The following is a 20,826-nucleotide window of genomic DNA, read 5'->3' as shown; positions in this document are numbered from 1 at the left end:
GTGAAGTCGCTCAGTCATGAAATGTCCGACTCTTAGCGACCCCACGGACTGCAGCCTACCAGGCTCCTCTGTCCATGGGATTTTCCAGGCAAAAGTACTGGAGTGGGGAGCCATTGCCTTCTCTGCTTCATCCATCTAGCTACATCCAATGTAAATCTACATCTAGCTTTACACATGCAGAAGGAAATGGCAACCCACTCCAGTGTTCTTGCTTGGAGAATCCCAGGGACAGTGGAGCCTGGTGGGCTGCCATCTATGGGGTTGCACAGAGTCAGACACGACTGAAGCAACTTGCAGCAGCAGCAGCTTTACACAACTGTGTTACTCTCACATCTCATACATGATTAAGCTCTGTCAATTTTGCCACCTAAATGTTTATTGAATCAGTCCACTTCTCTCCATTTCTTCCAAGTTGGTGTAAACTAGTGTTGTTTCTCATCCATACTATTAATAATATTACAATAACCTTTTAACTGGTGTTCCTTGTTTTTAATGTTTACAGTCTGCGCTTCCTACAGCTCACCTACCCCATTAACATCCTTCATTCCACCCTTCCATTGATTTATAAGAATGATAACACTGAAAATGATGTACAAGGCAGTTCTAGCCAATTGGTTGGAAAATCAGTTTACCAAAACCTTTTGCTGAATTGTGAGGATTTATTTTGTATTTTTCTTTGACCCCAGCTCCTGTTCTTGTATCTGAGCTTGAATCAGTCCCTACTTTTTAAAATTATTTTATTGAAGAATAGTTGCTTTACATAATTTTGTTGTTTTCTGTCAAACTTCAACATGAATCAGGCATAGGTATACATATATCCCCTCCCTTTTGAACTTCCCTCCCATCTCCCTCCCCACCCCATCCCTCTAGGTTGATACAGAGCCCCTGCTTGAGTTTCCTGAGCCATACAGAAGATTCCTGTTGGCTATCTATTTTACATATTGTAATGTAAGTTTCCATGTTACTCTTTCAATACATCTCACCCTCTCCTCCCCTCTCCTCACATTTACAAGTTTATTCTCCAAGACTGTTTCTCCATTGCTGCCCTATAAATAAATTTTTCAGTACTATTTTTCTAGATTCCATATATATTCATTAGAATATTATATTTCTTTTTCTCTTTCTGACTTACTTTACTCTGTATAATAGGTTCTAGGTTCATCCACCTCATTAGAACTCACTCAAAGCTGTTCCTTTTTATGGCTGAGTAATATTCCATTGTGTATATGTACCATACTGCTTTATCCATTCATATGTCGATAGACATCTAGTTGTTTCCATGTTCCAGCTATTGTAAATAGTGCTGCAATGAACAATGGGATAAATATGTCTTTTTCAATTTTGGTTTCCTCAGGTATATGCCTAAGATTGGGATTGCTGAGTCATATGGTGGTTCTATTCCTAGTTTTTAAAGGAATCTGCATATCATCTTCCATAGTGGCTGTATCAGTTTGCATTCCCACCAACAGTGCAAGAGTACTCCCTTTTCTCCACACCCTCTCCAGCATTTATTGTTTCTAGATGTTTTGATGATGGCCATTCTGACCGGTGTGAGTTGATATCTCATTGTAGTTTTGATTTGCATAATGAGTGATGTTGAGCATCTTTTCATGTGTTTGTTAGCCACCTGTATGTCTTCTTTGGAGGAATGTCTGTTTAGATATTTTTCCTACTTTTTGATTGGGTTGTTTGTTTTCCTGGTATTGAGTTGTATGAACTGCTTGTGTATTTTGGAAATTAATTCTTTGTCAATTGTTTCATTTTCTATTATTTTCTCCATTATGAGGGTCGTCTTTTCACTTTGCCTATAGTTTCATTTGCTGTGCAAAATCTTATAAGTTTAATCAGGTCCAACTTGTTTATTTATTTTTAATTTCTGTTACTCTAGGAGGCAGATCATAGAGGATCTTGCTTTGATTTATGTCATCAAGTGTTCTGCCAATGTTTTCCTGTAAGAGTTTTACAGTTTGGGGTCTTACATTTAGGTCTTTAAACCATTTTGAGTTTATCTGTGTGTATGGTGTTAGGAAGTGTTCTAATTTCATTCTTTTACATGTTGCTGTCAAGTTTTCCCAGCACCATTTATGGAAGATGCTGTCTTTGCCCCATTGTATATTCTTGCTTCTTTTGTCAAAAATAAGGTGCCTATAGGTGCATGGGTTTATTTCTGGACTTTCTATCTTGTTCCATTGTTCTATGTCTCTGTTTTTGTGCCAATACCACACTGACTTGATGACTGTAGCTTTGTAGTATAATCTGAAGTCAGGAAAGTCGATTCCTCCAGATCCTTTCTTCTTTCTCAAGACTGTTTTGGCTATTTAGGGTCTTTTGTGTTCTCATATGAATTATGAAAAATTTTGTTCTAGTTCTGTGAAAAATATCATTGGTAATTTGATAAAGATTGAGTTGAATCTGTAGACTGCATTTGGTTGTATAGTCATCTTCACAATATTGATTCTTCCTACCCAGGAACATAGACTATCTCTCCATCTGTTTATCTGGTCTTTGATTTCTTCATTAGTGTCTTATAATTTTCTTTGTACAGTTCTTTTGTCTCCTTAGGTAAGTTTATTCCTAGATATTTAATTCTTTTTGATGCAGTGGTGAATGGGATTGATTCTTTCATTTCTCTATCTGATTTTTCATTGTTGGTATATAGAAATGAAAATTATTTCTATGTATTCATTTTGCATCCTTTGACTTTGCTAAATTCACTGATTAGCTCCAGTAATTTTCTGATACTATCTTTAGAGTTTTCTATGTACAGTATCATGTCATCTGCAAACAGTGAGAGCCTCACTTCTTCTTTTCCAACCTGGATTCCTTTTATTTCTTTTTCTTCTTTGATTGTCATAGCTAGGATTTCCAGAACTATGTTGAATGATCAAGGGGAAAGTGGGCACCCTTGTCTTGTTCCTGATCTTAGGGGGAATGCTTTCGCTTTTTCACCATTGAGAATAATGTTTGCTGTAGGCTTATCATATATGGCCTTTACTATGTTGAGGTAGATTCCTTCTATGTCCATTTTTTGAAGAGTTTTAATCATAAATGGGTGGTGAATTTTGTCAAAGATTTTTTCTGCATCTATTGAGATTATCATATAGCTTTTATTTTTCAGTTTGTTAATAAGTTGTATCACATTGATTGATTTGTTTATATTGAAGAATCCTTTCATCTCTAGAATAAACCCAGTTTAATCATGGTGTATGAGCTTTTTGATGTGTTGCTGAATTCTGTTTCCTAATATTTTGTTGAGGATTTTTGCATCTGTGTTCATCAGTGATATTGGCCTGTAGTTTTCTTTTTTTGTGTGTTGTCTTTGTTCGCTTTTGGTATCAGGGTGATGGGTGGCCTCACAGAATGAGTTTGGAAGTTCTCCTTCCTCTGAAAATTTTTTAAAGAGTTTTAGAAGCTTAGGCATTAGATCTTCTCTAAATGTTTGATAGAATATGTATGTGAAGCCACCTGTTCCTGGGCTTTTCTTTTTTGGGAGATTTTTGATCACTGCTTCAATTTCAGTGCTTGTACTTGAGTTCTTCATAATTTCTATTTCTTCCTGGTTCAGCCTATTTCTGACCTGGTTCATTCTGGTCAGGAACGAAGATTCCACAAGTGGTTTGTTATAGCATTAAGTGAGATTAAAACACATACTGAAAAATAAGAAACCAAAGATGAACCCCAAACAAATGGCAGTTATAAAATCAGGAAAATAATAATTAAAATAATGGAATATACACATATATGTTACACCCATAAGCAAAGTCAAAACAGTCCCACTAAAATAAAGTACAGTAGATTGACCTGGCAAACAAAGGAAATAAAAAAATTATATTTAGCATTTAAGGACAAAACTAAAGCACAAACCGAAAAAAGAAAAAAAAGAAAAAAAAAAAAACCAACTAACTAAAGCAAGATGTCAAGCAGGGAATAAAGCTATGAAAACAAAACTAAAAATATGATGAGAGGAAAGAAAAGAAAGAAAGAATAGATGTGCAAAGTTAAATAGAGGTAGGTGAATAAGATATATATATTTTTTTAATGTATATATATATTTAATGTATTATATACACACACTCACACACACACACATTAAAGATTAACTGCAAGGGGAAAAGAAACGTAGGAAAGGCAAACAAAGAAATATAGAAAAAAAGATAATAGGTTTAAAAAAATCAAAAGTATAAAAAAGAGAGAAGAAAATAAAAAAGGAAAACTCCACAGAACTGCAAAAGCCCAATGTAGAAGCAGAGATTTATAACAAAAATGAAAAGTCTGACTGAATATACACATATACATATATACCCATAAGCAAAATCAAAAGTCTAACAAAAATAAAGTTACAATAGTTTGATCTGGTGAACAAAGGAAATAAAAATTATATTTACCAGTTAAGAACAAAACTAACTAAAGCACAAACTGGAAACAAAACTAAAACAAGATGCCAATTTGCCAAATGGGGAATAAAGCAACAAAAGTAAAACTAACAAATATTTTGAGAGGAAAGGAAAGAAAGAAAAGAAAGAATAGATATGCAAAGTTAGAGGTAGATAAAAAGACATATACATTAAAGATTAACTGCAAGGGGAAAAGAACAGCAGGAAAAGTAAACAAGGGAATAAATGTAGAAAAAATAATAATAGATTTAAAAGTGAAAAATTAAAATTAAAAAAGAGAGAAGAAAGAAAAAGAAAAAAGGAAAACTCCATGGAATTGTAAAAGGCCAACATAGAGACAGAGGTTTATAACAACAACAACAACAAAAAATGTGAGTGAGGAAAAAAAAAAAAACAACTCAAAAGCTTAATTAGAATTCATAGTACCAATAAAATTGGCAACTACAAGAGGAGGGGGAGAAAAGGAAAATTTTAAAGTCCAAGAAACTTTAAAGAACAAGTCAAAACATAAGAATAATAAATGTTTTTCTTAAGTCACTGCTGTCAGAGTCCTTTCCCTCGCTGGGAGTCACAGTCCACCTCACCTCCCTAGGATGCCCTCTAACACTGTGCCGATCTCTGGACCTGCTGTGGGGACAGCTCAGATTCTAATCTGGTCCTATTTCTATGTGTTCTTGCCTCCAACACCCACAGCTATCAGAACTAATGTGTTTTCTTTTGTGGGAGTTCTCAATGTCCTTTTATATATTCCATAGAAACAGAGTCTGCCTAATTGATCCTGTGGATTTAATCTGCAGCTTGTACAGCTGGTGGGAAGGTTTTGAGTCTTCTTCCTTAGCCACACTGCCCCTGGGTTTCAACTGTGGTATTATTTCCACCTCTGCATGTGGGTCGTCCACTGGGGATTGCTCCTGAGTATGCCCTGGAGGACTTGGGTTTTCCCCTGTGAGGGCTGGGTGTGGAGGTGGTGCAGCTGCTTGGGTTGCAGGGGTTCTGGCAGCACCAGTTACTCAGGGGAGTTGGCGGCTAGGGCAGCAGGAAATATAGTGCTCTAGAAGGGTACGGCAACCAGTATTGGCCAATACGCTCCAGTATTCTTGCCTAGAGAACCCCTGGACAGAGAAGCCTGGCAGCCCACAGTCTACAGGGCCACAAAGAGTTGGACACGACCAAAGCGACCCTGAGCACATAGACACAATATATATGTATGTTGTGTCTATGTGCTACTCTGTAGCACATATATATATGTCCTACTCTGTAGATCAGTGCATCAGTCATTTAAAGGAGCACCTTGGGTGGGGGTCCTTCTCTGTATTTAGTGCATCAGACATTTGATGGGCCAGCCTATCTATTGTTCAGCTGCCAATGATGGCCTGTGGGGAGAGAAAGGCTATGGAGATGGCTCCACCCCCTACATGTAACTCAGCATATCTCCTTGCTTCCACAACTGCCAGGCTTTCCTCCGCAGGCGTTTCCCACCACGATCTCCTCCCTCACATCCCCCTGATCTGTCTCTCTGCAGTCAACAGCAGCCCTCATCCTGGGATTGCTCCACAATTCATAAACTCCAGCTTCTAGCTACTATGCCTTCCAGGGATCCTGCTTCCCTGTCTGGAGTATGTATGGCTGTGGCAAGAACTGTCTGATTCTCATTCCACTTAGGCTGCCACAGATCAGCTGCTTCACTCCCAGCCTTAAATGTTTCTCCTCTGACTCAGACAGTTGCCCCGATGTGGGGATTGGATCCCTGCTTCAGTTCCCCCACCCGCTGAGGGCAGGTCCAGTTCTATGAACATGCCCGTTTCCCTTCCTAGTTCCTTCATCCTACTGAGTTTTGTATGGTTCTATATACTCTTGTCCTTTGGTCAGGTACTCATGTACACTCTGAACTTGTGTTCTACATGCACTTGTGTCTGAAGGTGTATTCCAGATGTATCTGTGGCGAGAGATGTACTCCACATATACTACTCCTCCGCCATCTTTGTCTCTACCTTTTTGTAAGCTGTTGTTTATAGCCACAAAATAATTGTTCCACAGTTCTGCAGAACTGTTCTGTGGGAAAACCCACAGATGTAGAGTAAAGACACAATGAAGGACAAACATAAAGATGGGGTGAGACTAAATATTCAATAGATGAAAGACCACTCAGCACATCGATTTGTGAGAATTCACTCTGGGAATCAATTTCTAAGGATTGTTTTTTCCCTCTTTTCCCCAGAGGTTTAAAGATATGGCATTACCATGGTTTACAAGCTCACTTCATATCAATGTCTTCTCCACTGACCTGTCAATTGCATTTAAAGACAGGAAGCTTTTTAAATTTCTATGGGGCTTTAGCGGGAGATGTTGAGCTGCCTTGAAGATGATTCTAAATGTGGAGGAGCATTTGGCTATTATGGTGGGTTTGAGCCTTGGATTTGGGCCTTTAGTGTATGAAGACCAGAAATGCCAAATATCGTTCATTGTAGGCAACAATTGTGCACAATGCAAGCTGTGTTGATAAACATTTGAAGTGCATGAGCCATATCACCACAGGCCTCCTACTTTGTCCTCCAATGCTGTTACCTTCTCTGTCTCTTTTTAACAAGGTAGTTTCTATTTAAACTTTAGACCTCAGATAAGTTGCTACTATACAGGAAAATCTTAATCTCTCTAAATACATCAGATTATACACATAGTCCTATTCATGTGTCCATGAATAAATGTCTTTCTACCCAAGAAGACTGCACAGGTTCTAATGGCCAAGAACTGCCTATGGTTTAGTGATAACTGCATCCCCAGTGACTGATAGAATATCAAGCATTGAGAACACTTTGTGAGTGTTTGTTGAATGTAAAATTAAATGAGTGCATGAATGGCACAGCCCCTGATCTTAAGGGACTTGCTTTATGGCAGGAAATAGTGAATAGAGCCTGTGATGAAACACCATGGAGTTGTCTGTGGGCAAAGAAAGGGCACCAAAACAGTTTTGGCACAGTGAATCCACTCTGTGCTGAGGCATAGCTATCATTAAGATTTCACACAGACGTTTATTTTAGTCCCTACAGTCTCTCTGGATGGAAATTTTTCATTGGAAAGGTAACACTTAAGGTGAACCACTTCAAACAGGATGACCACTTCAACTCTCATCTCTCTGGAAAGGCTCCCAAGTCAGCTAAGTGTCAACCACATGCACCTTCTCTCTGCAGGACTTGGAACATATATGGACTACAGAATTTTCTTTTTTATTTGCTTTTACTACAAAGGATCAGTCCTCTTACTGAACAAGAGAAGAAGAAAGCAAGGGGTCAGATGGTGGTCAGAGCAGGCTTCAGAGCTGGGGAATGAAAGAGCAGAGGATGAGGAAGAAGGAATATGGATGCTACTGGAGAGGAAGAAGAGCAGGGAATAAAAGCAAAAGCAGCATTGCCGTTATTCCCCCTGGTTAAGAAGAAAAGCATAGTTCTCTCATTTGCAAAGAAATCTAGGGCAGACAGACATCTCAAGATATTCATTATTTCTTTAAACCTTTAATTGAGCACTTCAAAAGATCACAATTAAGCTTTTTAAAAATATAAAGTTTAAGTTAAAAGGAATCCATGGAGATTGACCCCATTGAATCTTTTGGTCCAAATCAATGGCCTTATTAAAAACAAGAGGGGGTGATGGTACAAAGGCACATTCCTGAGTAAGTGGTTAAAGGAAGCATTCAGACATTCTTCCTTCTGTTAATGGGCTAAGAATGAAGAAGAAATGCAGGGAGAGACAGGAGATTATTCTCTGTTCCACTGATTTTGATGGAGTGGCAAAATCAGTCTGAAGGCTTGTGAAAATAAAATTTGGGGAAATTATTCTCCATGCCTTGAAATCTGCCTCTGTATTTGCACCCTCTAGTCCTGTTACAAATTAATACTCTGTGAATCAGTTCATTATTCTTACTTTCAGGTGTTAGATAACTCACACTTATACTGGATGTGCCCTGCTGAGGCCTCAGCCCTCGATAGCCTGTTCAGTCCTGCCCTGAATGGCAGCATGCCTTTCTCCTGATGCTGTCCTGTTGGACTCAGCTCTGCTCTCTAACTTACGATTGCCTTTATAACATCCATCCTTTTTTTCCCTGCCCTGGAGTCCCACTCACTCTAACTACCAGGTGTATTCATTGTCCTCGTTGTTGCAAAGTTCTGCCCAGCTTCTGCAAGGCACAAAGGAAGGGAAATAAGTCCAGCAAGTTGGAATTTTACCACTGTCTTCCTTGCTACCCACTGGGTTTGCTTGTTCTTTTAACCTCATCTTTGTGTTTTGCTTTTTGTCCTTTTCAATGTAACCAAACCCCAAGAAGGGTATTTTAGAGCTCATATTTCCACAAGTTCTTTGGATCAGCTATGACAGAGGCTCTGGGTTGTTCTAGAAGTTCTGTTTGTTGGTTTTTTAGGTTCAAAGTCTTAATCCTGAACGCCACACAAAAAAAGCTGAGTAGTTATCACTTTATCAGAAACTTCTTGAATCTTTGCTGGGACTTCTACTTTTTTATGGGCCAGAATGACCAGGCACGAAGCTCCACATGGCCAGCCCATACTACCTGATGTTGAGGTCCCATTACACTGAATTACAGTTTTCCTGTATGTTCACTCTCAAGACACTCCATAGGCCTCTTCTACCCTCTGCCCACAAATCTAGTGCTCCCATTGGGTGACTTTCCAACGTGCCTGATGTAACTTGCACATCTTGTTGATTTCTGAAATTTGATAAAAGTTGTGGCACTTCTGGGTTTTTGATGGATATTTTTTGACTCTATCCCAGCATCAATTCTTCAGTTGTCAGCCTTCTTTATAGTCCAACTCTCATATCCATACATGACTATTGGAAAAGCCTTAGCTTTGAATATATAGACCTTTGTAGGCAAAGCAATGTCTATGCTTTTTAACAAGTTGTCTAGGTTTGTCATAGCTGTTCTTCCAAGGAGGAAGCATCTTTTAATTTCCTGGGTCCAGTCACCATCCACAGTGATTTTGGAGCCCCCGAAAATAAAGTCTGTCACTGTTTCCATTGTTTCCCCATCTATATGCCATGAAGTGATGGAACCAGACACCATGATCTTCATATTTTGAATGTTGAGTTTTAAGTCAACATTTTCACTCTTATTTTCACCTTGATCAAAACACTTTTTAGTTCCTCTTCCTTTTCTGCCCTTAGAATGTTACCATCTGCATATCTGAGGTTGTGGATATTTCTCCCAGCAATCTTGATTCCAGCTGGTGATTTTTCCAGCCCAATCCAGCATTTCACATCCATCCTGCCACTAGTTAATGGGATGACATAAAGCCATCCCTGAAAAGTATATCAAAGGTGAAAATAGTATGTGAAATCTTTAGGATTTGGAGAAAGATGTTTAACTTCTGGAAATGTTAAGGGTCAGTTTTAAACATTATATGTTATAATGCAATCTTGAAAGATCTTTGTTTAGTTCTTTTAAAGAGACTGTGTGAATTTTTCTTATATGGAGACAGTAGTAGTAGAACATCGTTGATTCACTTCAGTGTAGGAAATTATAATAATTAATGCCAATCACACTCACTTTCTGTATATACAGGGGAAACTGTCATTCAGAGTAGACTAACATCTTCCCATTTGCCACCAAATCTGTACACTCTATAAAATTAAGACAGACTGGCACCTGAGACCTGGGGCCATTGCTGAAGTGCTTGCACCTGGATAGATGTCTCCTTGAGCAACACAATGACAGGAAAAAGAAAAAACAAACAAACAAACAAACAAAAAACAACTATAAGGGACTAAAAGTGACTACATGCATGTGCAGTTGGGGTAAATTATGGACAACAAAACATAAAAATACCAAAAGTTCAACTGCCAATTTTGAAAAGCCAGGAGCAAAAATAGTGCACTGTGAATGCATCCTGCATTCAGCACCACCTAAGGGTGCAAAGCACTTAAACGACCCCTCCAGCCTCACCCCTGAATCTGCCTCTGGGCTCACCCCTGTACAGAGCTGGTTGTCCACTCCTGCCACCAAGTGATCAAGGGAAATTTTTTCTTGTTTTTGCTCCCTCCCACTGTAGCAGGAACCCCAATAATGCCCTGCCTGAGTTTCCTGCTTGACCTCTTACCAATTTCTATTGATTAAGGAAGGTCAAGAACCCAGATCAGTAACAGAATGAATCTGCAATGGGCGTGCAAAGGCATGTAATTCATGTTACTCTTCTAGAGAAGAAGAAACCAAGGGCTATTGAGGTCATGTCATATAAATATGACCTGGAATCAGAAGACCTAGGAAATAATTCTGACCCTGCAATTCACAATGTCTTTGATCATAGTCATTATTTGTTTTATATGAGCCTCAATTTTCCTCTTGTAAGAAGGGAAGTGTATATTAAACCTCAGACATCTTTTGTGAGAAGGAAATAAAATGATAAGAATGTGAATTATCTCTGATAAGATTTTCAGCATACACAAGATGCCTTTGTATCTACTTCATCCCAGGATGTGAAAGCTTATCCTTGAACTTTTCAGGAACCAGCTCATTTTTGTAAGACTTTCATAAAGTCTAGTCCCACTGCTCACTGAAAAGTCATTAAATCAGGTCCATTACTTCCCACATTTACTTGTTCTGATTTCTAAACAGTGGTCTTTCATTTTACACTTGACTCCAGTATTAGTTTCCTGTGGCTGCCATAACAAAATGCCTCAAATTTGGCTTAACACATGGACTATTATTCTCTCACAGTTCATGAGGCCAGACATCTGGAATTGAGGTATCAGCAGGACTGCCCTCTCTCTAGTGTCCAGAAGAATATGCCTTCCAGTTCCTGATGTAATCTCATTAACTGCTACTTGATGATCAAGTGACAAAATTATCTAGAAGGGTGTTTGAAATACAAGCTTGCATTCACTGTTATGAACAAAGTGTGCTTTGGGTATATTTTGTGCCTGAAACAATTAGAAAATGATAATAGAAAGTAAAAATGACTGGCATAATTTATATATGTGTTGCTAATTTCATATTTAGCTCATATTTAAAGCATTCTGATTTTATATGTTTTATAATACAGATAATATAACTTACTCGACAGTAGTACGTATTTGGTGGAGATGCTTGCATTTGTCTTTCGAAGATGTACAGTCAAAAAGATTCAGTGATCATTTGTCTGTTTCCTGTGACTTATAGTTCTGATTATTTATTCTACCTTTATATTCTCAATCTAACTTCAGTTCAATCCCTCTTAGATTTGCAACTTTGATAACTTCAGTTACTTTGACTGTCTTTGTGTCTTTCCATTTTGATTTGAAATAGTCTAAATTTACCCAGACTAAACCCCTCCAGGACAGATTCAAACCTGTTCCTGGAATATACTGATAGATAGTATTCAAACACAATATACTTGTAACAAGAATAAAGGATTTAAATATCAAAACATTTAAGTCAAATAGAGAGTTATCATATGATTCAGCAATCTCACTCCTGAGCATATATCCAGAGAAAAGCATGGATTAAAAGGATACATGGACCCCACTGTTCATTGCAGTACTGTTTACAATAGCAAGGACATGGAAATAACTTAAATGTCCATCAAGGGAGAAATGGATAAAGATGGTATAGTACATAGATTCAGTATAATATTACACAGCCACTTAAAAGAATGAGGTAATGTTATTTGCAGCAATGTGGATGGACTTGGAGATTATGGATTTCATACTAAGTGGAGTAAGACAGAGAAAGATACATATTATATGATATCACCTATATGTGGGATCTAAAAAATAATGATACAAATGAACTTATTTACAAAGCAGAAACAGACTTAGAGAATGAACTTATGGTTACTGGGGGAAAGGCAAGGGGAGAGATAGATTGGGAGTTTAGGAATGCCATGTACACACTGTACAATAGATAATCAACCTTAAAAAAGGAAAAAGAATAATAAAATTTATCTGTAGGATGAAAATTTAAAAAATGTAAGAGGGTGTCCCCATCTCCAAAAATAGAATATAAATTCCTTAATTATGATTAATAAGGGTTTCTGCTTATAAAAAAGTTTGAAAATTTATACACATCATGCACAGTCACCTACGAAAATGCTAGAGTTTCATTGTGGGAAAACATGACTATGTGCCAGTGGAAAGCCCATAGGACTCTACATGGTATAGAGTGGTGTATACAATTAGGTAATCAAGAGACTAGAGACTTTACATGTGATGTTAGGCTAATAAGAGCTTTCTGTTTGAGTCTTAGTTCAGTTTCTTACTATATGACTCACCTTTATATCTGTCTCAGTTTTAACATCTATAAAAATAGAACAAAATTCTACCAATTCAATGATAGCAGGAAACAATGAGGAAACCCCCAGGAAAAATGCCTATCCATGAGCTTCTCTTTTACTTTCATTTCTACTTCCTGCATATTAGATCTTCAAGTGTTAATGGTGAGCAATTGTTTTGAGTATGGTACCTATTTTATTTAAGACTGTTTTCTCCAATATTTGAATCCGTTCAATCTGGGGCTAAACTTCCCTGCATTTTTCATGAAACAGTTAATAAGAGTCTCTTGAGAACATTCTTGTATAGTTGTATTTGAGGAAATAATGATATTAATTAAAATAGCAACTGTTTATTAAGACTTTACTATGTACAAACATTGGACTGCTTTATCTAATATCCTATTTAATTTTGATAATCTTGATGATTGAAATCTAAAGCATTTAGTGTAATATTTGCAGTATGTTAAAAATCTATGATATGTTGAGTAACAATGTAAAATGTACAATGCTAAGTAATAAAATATTGATGAAATAGAGAAAATAAATAAATAAAGCTATAGTTTTATTGATACTGATGTGAAACTGGCTTGACTAACTATTTATATGAATACTGAGATGCTTTTGTTGTAATATTAGTTAAATATATTTGTATTGAAAATATTGGACTGTTCAGAAAATTATTTTCAGAATAAACATTTGCAAATTCTGGATGCCTTTATAAGAGCAAGTTGCAAATTGTATTGGTTGATAAAATAACCAATGAAATGCAAATTATGATTTTTAACATTGAATCAAGACTAGGGTGTCCTGAGCTTAAAATAAAGAAAAATAAAATAAAAGAGAGAGGGAGAAGGTACTGAAAATGCTGGAAAGAAGAGGTATAATGGAATGAATAAACACCTAGTAATTGTCCAAGCTATATAATATGGTATACAGGAAACAGTAGAAGATGCATCTATCCTAGCTTGTTTAATTGTTTTGATCATATGTCAAAGGATTTAGAATTTGACACATGACATATGATAGAGATTCAGGTACATTTGAAGTACCTTGAAAATGTCTACTCAAGGAAAATTCCATTCCATGTTTCACTCCTATACTGGGATAAAAGAGTAGAAATTGATAGAAGGCATTAACTCCTAACACACTAGTCTCAGTTACAAATTGGAGGAGAATTTCTCAACTGCTGATTTAGATAAATGGAGAACAAAAGATAAAGCCACTGAAATGTTAAAACATCTATAGTCAGTATCATCCATTTAATGAATAAATAGCATTTCTAGAAACCCTGGATTCCAAGAATTATCACTGATTTTCTAAGCTTGGCAATATCTCAAAGGGTTGAAGACTGAGTGGGTCAACCTCCAAAGCACCCCTGTCACAGAGGTCAATTAGAGAAACTTCCTCTCAGTGCTGTTGGGTTAGACTATAAACTTGTGTTTGCTTACCTTTCCCCTGCTCACCTGACCACATTACACTCTCCCATTTGTACTTCCTCTTCTAGCCACTAGGGTCATTGGAAAGATCCCAAAATTTGTCAGGCTCTTAACTACCGAACAATTGCACTCATCTCACACGCTAGTAAAGTAATGCTCAAAATTCTCCAAGCCAGGCTTCAGCAATATGTGAACCGTGAACTTCCTGATGTTCAAGCTGGTTTTAGAAAAGGAAGAAGAACCAGAGATCAAATTTCCAACATCCGCTGGATCATGGAAAAAGCAAGAGAGTTCCAGAAAAACATCTATTTCTGCTTTATTGACTATGCCAAAGCCTTTGACTGTGTGGATCACAATAAACTGTGGGAAATTCTGAAAGAGATGGGAATACCAGACCACCTGATCTGCCTCTTGAGAAACCTGTATGCAGGTCAGGAAGCAACAGTTAGAACTGGGCATGGAACAAGAGACTGGTTCCAAATAGGAAAAGGAGTTCGTCAAGGCTGTATATTGTCACCCTGTTTATTTAACTTATATGCAGAGTACATCATGAGAAAAGCTGGACTGGAAGAAACACAAGCTGGAATCAAGATTGCCAGGAGAAAAAGCAATAACCTCAGATATGCAGATGATACCACCTTTATGGCAGAAAGTGAAGAGGAACTAAAAAGCCTCTTGATGAAAGTGAAGAGTGAAAAAGTTGGCTTAAAGCTCAACATTCAGAAAACGAAGATCATGGCATCTGGTCCCATCACTTCATGGGAAATAGATGGGGAAACAGACTTTATTTTTCTGGGCTCCAAAATCACTGCAGATGGTGACTGCAGCCATGAAATTAAAAGACGCTTACTCCTTGGAAGCAAAGTTATGACCAACCTAGATAGCATATTGAAAAGCAGAGACATTACTTTGCCAAAAAAGTCCGTCTAGTCAAGGCTATGGTTCTTTCAGTGGTCATGTATGCATGTGAGAGTTGGACTGTGAAGAAAGCTGAGTGCCGAAGAATTGATGCTTTTGAACCGTGTTGTTGGAGAAGCTCTTGCGAGTCCCTTGGACTGCAAGAAGATCCAACCAGTCCATTCTAAAGGAGATCAGCCCTGGGATTTCTTTGGAAGGAATGATGCTAAAGCTGAAACTCCAGTACTTTGGCCACCTCATGCGAAGAGTTGACTCATTGGAAAAGTCTCTGATGCTGGGAGGGATTGGGGGGCAGGAGGAGAAGGGGACGACAGAGGATGAGATGGCTGGATGGCATCACTGACTCGATGGACATGAGTCTGAGTGAACTCTGGGAGTTGGTGATAGACAAGGAGGCCTGGCGTGCTGCGATTCATGGGGTCGCGAGGAGTCGGACACAACTGAACGATTTATCTGATCTGATCTGATCCCATATAAATTATTACAAAATATTGATCATAGGTTTCTGTCCTATACAGAGGACTTCCCTGCTGGCTCAGACGGTAAAGCGTCTGCCTACAATGTTGAAGACTCGGGTTTGATCCCTGGGTCAGGAAAATCCCCTGGAGAAGGAAATGGGAATCCAGTACTCTTGCCTGAAAAATCCCAAGGATGGAGGAGCCTGGTAGGCTACAGTCCATGGGGTCACAAAGAGTTGGACATGACTGAGTGACTTCATTTCACTTCTGCCCTATAGCAGTATGTCCTTGTGTGTATCTATTGTATTATACGGTAGTGTGTATAGTGATATCTTTAGCAACATGGATGAACCTAGAGAGAATCAGGCTAAGTGGAGTAAGACAGAGAAAGAAAAACATTGTATGATATCCCTTATATGTGTAATGTAAAAAATTATCCTATACAAAACAGAAACAAATACACAGACATAGAAAACAAAAGTATGGTTACCAAAGGGGATAGATTCAGGGAGGAGGCATAATTTAGAAATTTGGGGATAGCATCTGCATATCCTATTTATTCTTTTCTGCTAAGTCTGAAGCTCCAGACTGATGCACACTGAGCTGTGGAGGTGGAAAGTCTGGCGCTAGAAGCTGCAGCTCTTGGTGAAATTTCACACTGCCAGTCCCAGTAATTTCACTGATTATCAGTAGCAGATCACTTTGCCAAGTGCCAGGAAGAACAAGGGAATTGAGAAAGAGACAGTCAACTCCTGGTCATCTTGCTCTGAGTGGCTTTTTCTGCTCATTCCTTTCCAGAGAATCTGGACTTGTAATCATCGCTGGATTGAAAAGAAGCAATTATGGTCGATTTTAGGAAAAGAACACAGCAGGGGCAAAGAAATCGGGCAATGGTACCTTTGCATTATGTTTCCAAACCATCTGCTCCATTCGGAGATGGTGGGATAGAAATATGTGCACTCATCTTCTCCTGAAAGAACTCCAAAATTACAACTCTCTGCTGAATAACCATCCAGAGGAGAATGTTGTGTCCCACCAAAAAAAGATATCCAATGTCCAAGGACAAAGGAGAAGTCACAGCAAGACGGGAGGAGGGGTGAAAGAATCAAACCCCACGCCCTTCAGAGATGCTTGGAGGGCTCAAACAAAATCTAGTGTGCACCAGGAGACCCCACAGAAACTGTGCCAGACCTAACCTTGAATGCTTGAGTGTCTCCTGCAGAGGTAAGGGTTGGCAGTGGCCTGTCCCAGGGGCAGGGGATCTGGGTGCAGTAGAACAGGTTGTGTCATTAGCCCCATTGTAGGAGGTCGCCATTAACCCCAAAATAGAGCTGTCAGAACTTACACAGGACTGGGGAAACAGACTCTTGGAGGGCACAAATGAAACCTTATGCACACCAGGACCCAGGAGAAAGGAGCAGTGACCCCACAAGAGACTGTCCCAAAATTGGCCATGAGTGTCCAGGAGTCTCCGGCAGAGGTGTGGGTCAGCAGTAGCCTGCTGCAGGGTCGGGGGCACTGAGTGCAGCAGTGCCTGCATGTGACCTTTTGAAGGAGGTCACCATTATCTTCAGTAACTCCACCATAGTTTGGACTCAGGTCAAACAACAGGGAGGTAACACAGCCCTGCCCATCAACAAAAAATTAGGCTAAAGTTTTACTGAGAATGGCCCCAGTTATCAGAACAAGACCCAGTTTCCTTCTCAGTCAGTCTCTCCCATCAGGAAGCTTCCATAAGCCTTTTATCCTTATCCATCAGAGGGCAGATAGAATGAAAACCACAATCACAGAAAACTAACCATACTGATCCCTTGGACCATAGCCTTGTCTAAGTCAATGAAACTATGAGCCATGCCATGTAGGGCCACCCAAGACAGATGGGTCGTGGTGGAGAGTTCTGACAAAATATGGTCAACTGGAGAAGGGAATGGAAAACCATTTCAGTATTCTTGCCTTGAGAACCCCATGAACAGTATGAAAAGGCAAAAAGATAGGACACTGAAAGATGAACTCCCCAGGTTGGTAGGTGCCCAATATAGTACAGGAAAGAGTGGGGAAATAACTCCAGAAAGAATGAAGAGACAGAGCCAAATAAAAAAAGAATACCTAGTTGTGGATGTGAATGGTGATGGAAGTAAAGTCTGATGCTATAAAGAACAATATTGCATAGGAACCTGGAATGTTAGGTCCATGAAGCAAGGCAAACTGGAACGGGTCAAATAGGAGATGGCAAGAGTAAACATCGACAGCTTAGGAATCAGTGAACTAAAATGGACTGGAATGGGTGAACTTATTTCAGATGACCATTATATATACTACTGTGGGAAAGAAGCCATTAGAAGAAATGGAGTAGCCCTTACAGTCAACAGAAGAGTCTGAAATACAGTTCTTGGGTGCAGTCTCAAAAATGACTGAATGTCTACAAGACTTTCTAGAATTAACACCAAAAAAAAGATGTCCTTTTCATTATAGGGGAATGGAATGCAAAAGTAGGAAGTAACACACAAATTTGGCCTTGGACTACAGAATGAAGCAGAACAAAGGCTAACAGAGTTTTCCCAAGAGAATGCATCAGTCATAACAGCATCTTCCAACAACACAAGAGAAGACAGTATACATGTATATCACCAGATGGTCAATATTGAAATCAGATTGATTATATTCTTTGCAGCCAAAGATGGAGAAGCTCTATACAGGCAGCAAAAACAAGGCCGGGAACTGACTGTGACTCAGATCGTGAACCCCTTATTACAAAATTCAGACTTAAATTGAAGAAAACAAAGAAAACCACTAGACCATTCAGGTAGGATCTAAATCAAATCCCGTTCGAATATACAGTGGAAGTGACAAACAGATACAAGGGACTAGATCTGATAGAGTGCCTGAAGAACTAGGGAGGGAGGATCATGACATTGCACATGAGGCAGTGATCAACACCATCCCCAAGAAAAAGAAATGCAAAAAGGCAAGTGGTTTTCTGAGGAGGCCTTACAAATAGTGGAGAACAGAAGAGAAGCTAAAGGCAAAGGAGAAAAGGATAGATACACCCATTTGAATGTAGAGTTCCAAAGAATAGCAAGGAGAGATAAGAAAGCCTTCCTCAGCTCAATGCAAAGAAATAGAGGAAAACAGTAGAATGGGAAAGACTAGAGATTGCTTCAAGAAAATTAGAGTAATCAAGGAAATATTTCATGGAAAGAAGGGCACAATAAAGGACAGAAATGCTATGGACCTAACAGAACCAGAAGATATTAAAAAGAGGTGGCAAGAATACACAGAACAACTATATAGAAAAGACATTCATGATGCAGATAACCACAATGGTGTGATCACTCACCTAGAGCCAGACATTATGTAATGCAAAGACAAGTGAGCCTTAGGAAGCATCACTGTGAGCAAACTAGACTGGAGGTGATGGGATTCCAGTTGAGCTATTTCAAGTCGTAAAAGATGATGCTTTGAAAGCGCTATTCAGTATGCCAGCAAATTTGGAAAACTCAGCAGTGGCCACAGGACTGGAAAAAGTCAGTTTTCATTCCAATCCCAAAGAAAGGTAACACCAAAGAATGTTCAAACTGCCACACAACTGCACTCATCTCACATGTTAGCAAAGTAATGCTCAAAATTCTCCAAGCCAGGCTTCAACAGTATGTGAACTGTGAACTTCCAGAGATGTTCAAGCTGGACTTAGAAAAGGCAGAGGAACCAAAGATCAAATTGTCAACATCCGTTGAATCATGGAAAAAGCAAGAGAGTTTCAGAAAAACATCTACTTCTGCTTTATTGACTACACCAAGTCCTTTGACTGTGTGGATCACAACAAACTGTGGGAATTTCTTAAAGATATGGGAATACCAGACCACCTTAAATTCCTCCTGAGAAATCTGTATGCTGGTCAAAAAGCAACAGTTAGAATGGACATGGAACAACGGACTGGTTCCAAATCGGGAAAGGACTACGTCAAGGTTGTATATTGTTACCCAGCTTATTTAACTTATATGCAGAATACATCTTGCACAATGCTGGGCTATATGAAGCACAAGCTGGAATCAAGATTGCCACGAAAAATATCAGTAATCTCATATATGCACATGACACCAACCTTATGGCAGAAAGCAAGGGAAAACTAAAGAGCCTCTTGATGAAAGTGAAAAAGGAGAGTGAAAAAGTCAGCTTAAATCTCAACATTCAGAAAACTAAGATCATGGCATTCAGTCACATAACTTCCTGTCAAATAGATGGGGAAACAATGAAAACAGTAACAGACTTTATTTTTGGGCTCCAAAATCACTGCAGATGGTGACTGAAGCCATGAATTTAAAAGATGCTTGCTCCTTGGAAGAAAAGCTTATGACCAACCTAGACTGCATATCAAAAAGCAGAGACATTGCTTTGCCAAAAAATGTCTATCTATTCAAGGCTATGATTTTTCCAGTAGTCATGTATAGATGTGAGAGATGGCAATGGACAGGGAAGCCTGGGCTTCTGTAGTCCATGGGGTCACCAAGAGTCAGACACAACCGAGAGACTGAACTGAACTGATGCTATTTATTGCTGTTGTTCAATTCCTAAATCTTGTCTGACTCTTTGATACCATATGGACTTCAGGGTTCACTCTCCTTCATGCCAGACTTCTCTGTCCTTCACTACATCATGGAGCTTGCTCAAAGTCATCTCCATTGAGTCATAATGCCATCCAACTATTTCATCTTCTGTCATCCCCTTCTCCTCATGCCCTCAAACTTTCACATCAGAGTCTTTTCTAATGAGTCGGCCCTTCACATCAAGTGGCCAAGGTATTGTAGTTTCAACTTCAGCATCAGTTCTTCCAATGAATTTTCAGGGTTTGATATCCTTTAGGATTTATTTGATTGAAATCCTTGCTGTCCAAGGAACTCTCAAGAGTCTTCAGTACCACAGTTTGAAAGCATCATTTCTCACTGCTGCTCAGTCTTCTTTATGTATGCTCTTAACTTTGCTAAAAGAAAAAAAAATGAAAAAACTCCTGTTAATCCCATAGCTGATGCAATTGTGTCAGTCAAGTCTGAGCTTACAGGTAGATCTTCCCTGGTTGTTTTTGTTCCATTGCTCAGTCATGTCCAACTCTTTTCACCCCACAGACTGCAGCAATGCCAGTTCTCCTGTCCTTCCCCATCTGTTGGAGTTGCTCAAACTCATGTCCATTGAGTCAGTGATGCCCTCCTACTGTCTTGTCCTCTGTCATCCCCTTCTCCTCCTACCCTCAGTCTTTCCCCCCATCAGATCTTGCCCTTTGATTGTCAAATTGATGCCTTGATTATGCTTTTCTTGGCATTTATCTCACTGTGTAAGAATGAGTGTAACATGTTTTTATATTTTTAGACTGTGA

The sequence above is a fragment of the Bubalus kerabau genome, chromosome 3 (genome assembly GCF_029407905.1).
Source record: "Bubalus kerabau isolate K-KA32 ecotype Philippines breed swamp buffalo chromosome 3, PCC_UOA_SB_1v2, whole genome shotgun sequence".
NCBI lineage: Eukaryota > Metazoa > Chordata > Mammalia > Artiodactyla > Bovidae > Bubalus > Bubalus kerabau.
The sequence above is the reverse complement of the archived record's forward strand: the minus strand, read 5'-3'. Positions refer to the sequence as shown.